The sequence below is a fragment of the Glossina fuscipes genome, unplaced genomic scaffold, assembly GCF_014805625.2.
Source record: "Glossina fuscipes isolate IAEA_lab_2018 unplaced genomic scaffold, Yale_Gfus_2 1, whole genome shotgun sequence".
Taxonomy (NCBI): Eukaryota; Metazoa; Arthropoda; class Insecta; order Diptera; family Glossinidae; genus Glossina; species Glossina fuscipes.
Window position 1 is genome coordinate 14,194,214 of NW_023998415.1, and position 6,709 is coordinate 14,200,922.

General features: G+C 30.0%; 1 protein-coding gene across 10 annotated transcripts in view; it reads right to left on the minus strand.

Moving 5' to 3' along the window:
• Positions 1 to 6,709, minus strand: part of LOC119631478 (palmitoyltransferase app) — a 140,589-nt gene that overhangs the window by 62,938 nt on the left and 70,942 nt on the right. For 8 of the 10 annotated variants that reach the window (XM_038023722.1, XM_038023720.1, XM_038023719.1 and 5 more), the window contains one exon: positions 3,264 to 3,419. The exons of the other annotated variants lie outside the window; for them this stretch is intronic. The gene's annotated coding sequence lies outside the window, so the exon portion shown is untranslated. Of the gene's footprint in view, positions 1 to 3,263; positions 3,420 to 6,709 lie in introns of those variants that run through there. 10 annotated transcript variants of the gene reach the window in all.

Genomic DNA, 6,709 nt, shown 5'->3' on the forward strand with positions numbered 1-6,709 from the left:
GCGATCTAAAGACAAGATGAACAGGTAGACAGACGAGTTTAGATCGCTTCCGCAAATGACTGTGTTTAAGTTCGTCTATTCAAAAGTCAACTATTACAGTAATGTTTCTAATAACTTTCACACTATATATATTGTCCATTAGCTGACAAAAAAAATTAGTAATAAATGAATATTTTCGGCCGTAAGTCGGTGAAGCAAAATTTGCTATTATAAGAATGCCGACGAAATAGCAAGATAAATAAATAACAGGACGTATAAACATCAATTAATATAAGAACGTGTTTAAAATACCCTGAAATGAAATTAACCGCGGTCCACTGAATGGTTATAATGAAAAGCATTGAAAGAAATAAAATGAAGAGATTAGCAGCGAGGCTTAATTGAGCTTAAAATCATTATTGTGTTCGTGAAATGAAAATAAAAACGAAACTGGCAGAGAAAGAATACTAGAGAAAAAAATTAGAAATTTAAAGAGCGTTGAAATTGTTAAGTGCAACTTGAAATATGCTACGATTGTTAGCCATTAAATGAATAGCTTAAAAACTTTCGTTATGCAAGTTTCTTGTTTGGTTTGGTAATAAAACGAAAAAAAAACTTAAATATTTACTTTATTTTATATTAGAATTCAACCTAATTTTTAATTTATTAATGCTTATGATAAAAAATAATATTATTACGTATTTTTACCATTTCTATTTTTGTTAAGTAAATAATTTTTAATGTATATATTTACTACCAGGTACTATCAGATAATTATTTATTCGTTTATTTGTTTGTGTCTTTGTGATTGTTTAATGTTCATTTCATTATAGGCAATATCCGATTTAGAAATTTTCTTGGAATAGTAAAAACAAAGTTTAAGTTTATAATGAAATAATGAAATAATATAGGGCAACCTGTCAACAAAATATGGATAAATATTGAACAAAAAAAAAATAAATAAAAAATAAAATAAAAAAAAAAAAAATCTACCCGTAGTAACAACAAGAAATCGTACTAATGAAATGAAAATGGACACCAAGAGTTTTGTGTAAACATAACGGAACGTTAAAGTCTATATATATATATATATATATAAAAAAAATGATAAATAAATATATAAATAAATGTGAAGAGGTAATAAAGCGCACACGAACGCAAATATATAAATAAATGTATATTTGTAAAGCCAACTGCAAGTATATAATATTCACTATACAGTTTTCAATCTAATGGATATTCGATGTAATAGAGAAGAAAATACTCGGTAGCAAAAATAATGAAATAATCAGAGTATGACCCCTAAATTGTATGTATACACAATTATATATATATACATTTTAGTTTTACTGCTTTTTATATCTCGAATGCAACTACTGACTGTATGAATTCTGTTAGTATTAGTAACCCAGTTACCTGCCCAAAATGTGTGTCATAGGAAATTTAAAAAAAGGAAAAATATATATTCAGGTTTTATGGAAAATAATTTTTTATTTTGTTTGAGACTTACCTGTTTGGGTAAAAAAATTTAAAAAAAAAAAAAAAAAAAAAACGAAATGAAATGAAAAACATCAAAAATCATATCTAAATATTCAAGCATACATTTTAGGGCAAATAAAAATATAGTGAGTAAAATCGACTTTTCGTTCATAACCGAAAAAAAAAAAAAAAAAATATATATAATAAATATATATATACATGTATATATACAAAATTATATAGATGTATATGGTGCATAGTTTTTGCGGTTTTCCATTATTAGCATAAGAAGGAAGGGAAAAAAACTTGCAAATGCAGATAAATTCGATTAAATCAAATTGGCTAAAAAGTTAAGTGTAAAGATTGTTATTATGCATGCAAGTCTATGGAGAATTTCAGAAATCACCGATTATGCAATAAAAATTACAAATTGGAAATAAACATGACCTCTACGTTTAACCGCAATAGTTAAATGGAAAATTGTATTTTGAATACTCTAAAGACCTTGCTAAGTTAAATTCGAGAAAAACTTATGATTTCAACGAAACTTGGTGACTAATTAACAACTAAAGCTATTGTTGATAATCAGCAGCATTGACTTTATCAAAAATTACAAAAAACAAAACACATCTTCTGACAACTTAAAGCTTTTAGGTTTAAAAATTATTTTTATCATTGCCATTAACACGTATTGGCCGAACTCGGATTAAGGTCATCTTATATATAAATGCTTATTATTTATGCACGCAACTGATGGTGACGTTTTCATATTAAAATATTCATTCATGTATATACATATATATATATATATATATATATATATATATATGAAAAGCGTTGCCTTCACTTAACGTTAGGTTTATAAATTAATTTTGATGACCATATTAGAAGAAATGGAAACTATTTTTACCCGGTTGGCTTTGACGAAAGCTACGACTATTTCAAGTTATTTAAGAAATATTTTAAATGTTATAACACATCTCAGAACTGCATTCTTTCTAACCGATTTCAATATATTTGGCACGGACAAGTACGTGTGGATTGCCAACTAATGTTGATTGTGGTTGAAAAGTTGAATTTTCTAGTTATACAAATGCAGTTCTAAATCCTTCTTTCTAACAACTAATAAAAAATTGCTCGTTTTTCAATGTTTGGTTGTACGGAAAATTACGGATTGCTTTCAAAAGACTTTCGAAGCAAGAAGGAACAAAAGACCAACTTTCCAACTTTGTAGGGGCGTTCACGTTCTAAGCGTTTGTTGTAATTTAATTTGTATTTCGTTTTGGTTTTAGTCTTATTTGCTTGAAAACAATAAATTGCGAACCAACATATATAGAGCTCTAGTGAAGTCGCAAACATTTCTTTGCATGTACAATACAAATGCATAGCATTCTAGTAACGAAAATGAAAATTCTAGAAATATTTTTGAGGGCTGCTTTCTCAGTATCATAAAGTGCTCTCTGTTTTGCTGCATCCTTCAAAAGCCAAATTGTACCTTTTGCATATTATGTATATAAAGGAGATGTTGGCAATAATTGTTTATAGTTCTACAGTTGAATTTACAATCAATATCAAAATCTACATCACAAAATTTTCAGTTTCTTAACGGAAGCAGCGACTCGCTTCAAATCGTTTCTGCCCTCGTATCTTCTTAGCGGTCGGTCATCTCAATAAAGTTGAACTAATCTATTTTCATGTGAAAATGCTTTTAAGTGAACACAAACACTATCTACGAGGATCTGTTAGCGTATAAGAGAAATTACTTAAGAGATATCTGTTATTTAAGGCATTAGGCTGCTACTTACCAATTCTTTTGGAGCGCTTGGGCGGAAATCCAAAATTTCGGAGAAAAAATTTCTTTCAGGTAATGAACTGTTTTCCTCATATTCATAGCGTCCATTAAGCCAGAGGTTGACAAACTTTTCAAAATTTACCAACACCCTTATCGACCTCCTTTATAACTGTCGTTAAAAGAAAGAAAAAAAAGAACTAAAGTTATTCATAAATGATTTATTTATTTGATTGCTACAAAGTCACAAATATTTGGTACGAAATTTATTAGTTTCAATCTTAAATAGCGTGAAAATTACTAGAATAGAATTAATATGACTGAAGCCAGATTCTAGCATATATGAGCTTAGGAAGACAATTAAAAAGGAAAATGCCGCACAGTACAGTACTTTGAATATTTTTTTCCGCAATATTAGTTCCAAATTTGCTTATAATTTAATTATTATTAAAAAAGAAAAAAAAAATTCAATTAATTTCAACAGGTCAACAAACAATTCAATAACTTCGCCTGGGAAAGAATAGCTTCTAGATCGGATCGACCGCTTTAGCGATCTCTGTACTCAGCTAATAAAGAAAATTTCGGAAAATTTTGCCCTCACGCCAATAAAGAAAAAAATTGGTTTTTGCTTGAAAAATGCACTGTAGTTAGAGTGGATCGTTTTAATTTGGTGTGTGTGTGTGTGTGTGTGTGTGTGTGTGTGAATTTTCAACAAATGTAACAGTGAATTAGTTATGTTCTTCTCCATTATGATTACCTACATAAGTAAAAGAGATTTTTGAATTTTCGTAATTATTTTCAAAGACAATAAATTTAGTTTTATTTTACAAAAATGATTTCTTGTTTTCACTACACTGCCTACTAATACATAATTACAATGATCATCTCTAAGGTCTTCTTTTTTAAGTAAACATCTCTGGGAAGGACAACTTTTTCATTCCAAAGTCTCTTTGTCGGCTGATAAAATTTCTTCTTATTTAGCAAATTTTTAAATTTAATTTTCTTTAAACGGCTAAGTTTTTTTTTTTTGTTTTTTTGATAATTATTAAGTTTAAGTCGGTTTTATTATTAAGTTTAGAATTCTCCAGTTGAAAAATACTCATTGACATTGACGTTTACGAGGTTTTCTTTTTTTTTTTTTTTTTTTTCTATTTTCGCTCTATTTCTATCGTCATGGCTGATTTCATTGACGTAACATTCAATTTTACGAGCATAAAGTATTTCTGAATCGTTTCATCTGCGCTGCAATTACGTACAATTGTGGATTTTTTAAGAGTTGATGACCTAAAGAGAGAGAGGAAGGAGGGGAACGCAATAATAGGCTAATAACATCCGCAGAAATTATTAAGCACATTTTTTATCAAAAGTGTTAGAAGAAGAAAAAAAAAATTATTTTTTAGCGAGGCACGTTCAATGGAAGAGGATTGGCGGCACACGGGGGCGCGACTGGTGCAAACCTCAATCTAAAAGAAAAAAAAGATTATTCTAAATGCCTACATATGAGGGAAGGTGGTAGCATTTTCTACAAATATTGATTTTTTTGCATGATTGACAAGTATTTGAATGAGAAAAATTCGATTTTCAAGCGAAGAAAAACCAATTTTTTTGTTAATAAATAAAAAAATGTACCCTACGCGACTTATTGTACAGAATGCAATCATAATTATGCGCATATGTATTTAACGTTCACAAGGACTTCAGGTAGACGCACCTTTGGCACACACATGAATGGCATACATTCTGCAAGGTTTAGATATTAGACAGCAACTAATAACTAATGGCAAAGATATTTTCACGAAATATTGCACCGATTTTGCTAAAAATAAGTAGTGCTGGTCACACACGCTTAATTTAGTTCACTGTGTTTCTTTGTGCTCTTTTTCCGTTAACAATGTATATTTTTCGTAGTTTATGTTAATTCCACTTTTAGATTCCACAAAGGTACGATTGAGATGATAATCAAAGATTATAGGTTTTTAAGATGGACAATATTTTTATGTTTATATTTTTATTTATATGTGTTCCTTATTTATGTCTTATCATTTGGTTCATCAGTAACATTCATCACCTGGTCGGTTAGCGATGATGGAAACAAGGAAGTGAAGTGACATTAACTAGCCATGCGGCATATATGATATTAATCGCTCTTTTCAAGACTCTTGCGTACGATAAAAATTTTGTTATCTAAACACGAAAAGGATTTGCTGCCATCAACTGTTCAAAGAATATTCAAATTCGGTGATATCTCGCAGCGCATAGGTTTGTTTCCCTTTTTTCTATAAGGTCAGTTTTTGTGTCACACATTTTTTGTATATAGCATAACAACGGCGAATCTGTCAACGTATTCATGTTTAAGTTGGGCTGTTGTACATTACATGTTAGGGGGGACACGTTAGGATGTTTTATTCGTTTGTGTTCTCAATATGAGCCAAATTTCTGATAGAATTTGTTTTATTTTACAACATTGGTTCGACCAAGGCAATAACAGTTCGTAAGCTTATGAAAACATTTGTGGTATTTGTAGGGAGAATGTCTTTCTCATCTCCGTTCTCAGGAGAACATGCTGCGACTACTCATTGTTGAAGTCGATGAAAATATTTGAAAAAATTAAAAAATAATTGCATATTTTATCGTACGATACCGCTGTGGATAAAATCGTTTCGTATCATAATAATGATAAGATAATGTACGATCGTACGATCAAGAGTGCAGTGTAGTAAGTGCACAAGGAATAGGAAGCACTATGCAGGTGGCAGGATAGTTGTTCCAATATTTCCGTTCGTATCGCTACCGTTCACAACTAATGCAATTACAGACCGCAATTTAGGTAAGTCGCCCAGAATTGGTTACCACGAAAGGCATAGCCTTTTATCGTGGCCGAAAAAAAAAAAAAAAATGAATAAATAAATGGGATTGTTCGACTACAAAGTTTTAACGCATTCCGTATAAATTCCGGATCTTGCATTAGTATCACTATCTGCAGAAGTTGGCATTAAAAAAGGAGCCCAAATTGCGCAAGAGAAGTGTATTTCAACAAATGAATTCATTTTGCATATCGCAGTGGGTTGAAAGCACCTAATAAAAAAAAGAAAAAAAAAAAAATTTTGTTTTGAAAAACTTAAAACCGTATTAGCCCTTAAGAAGTTGAACCTGTGGTTTAAAAAAAAGCAAGTAAAAAATAAACCACATCGCTGAGCACTCCCTATATAAAGTTTTTACAAACAGGATATTGTTTACGTTCAATATAAGAAGAACTTTTTACAAAACTCTTTGATGGTAGGAAGTACAAGATTGCACTAGACTAGTTTAGAAATAAAGAAACTCCTTCATTCTTATTGTTGTTGTTATCATTAATAAATGCTAGAAAGTACTTTGTATTTTGCTTGCATATCAAGCTCTTCGTTTTTTATTTCTTTAACAAGTTCACAACACTAACAACAACGACAACAACGACAACAACGG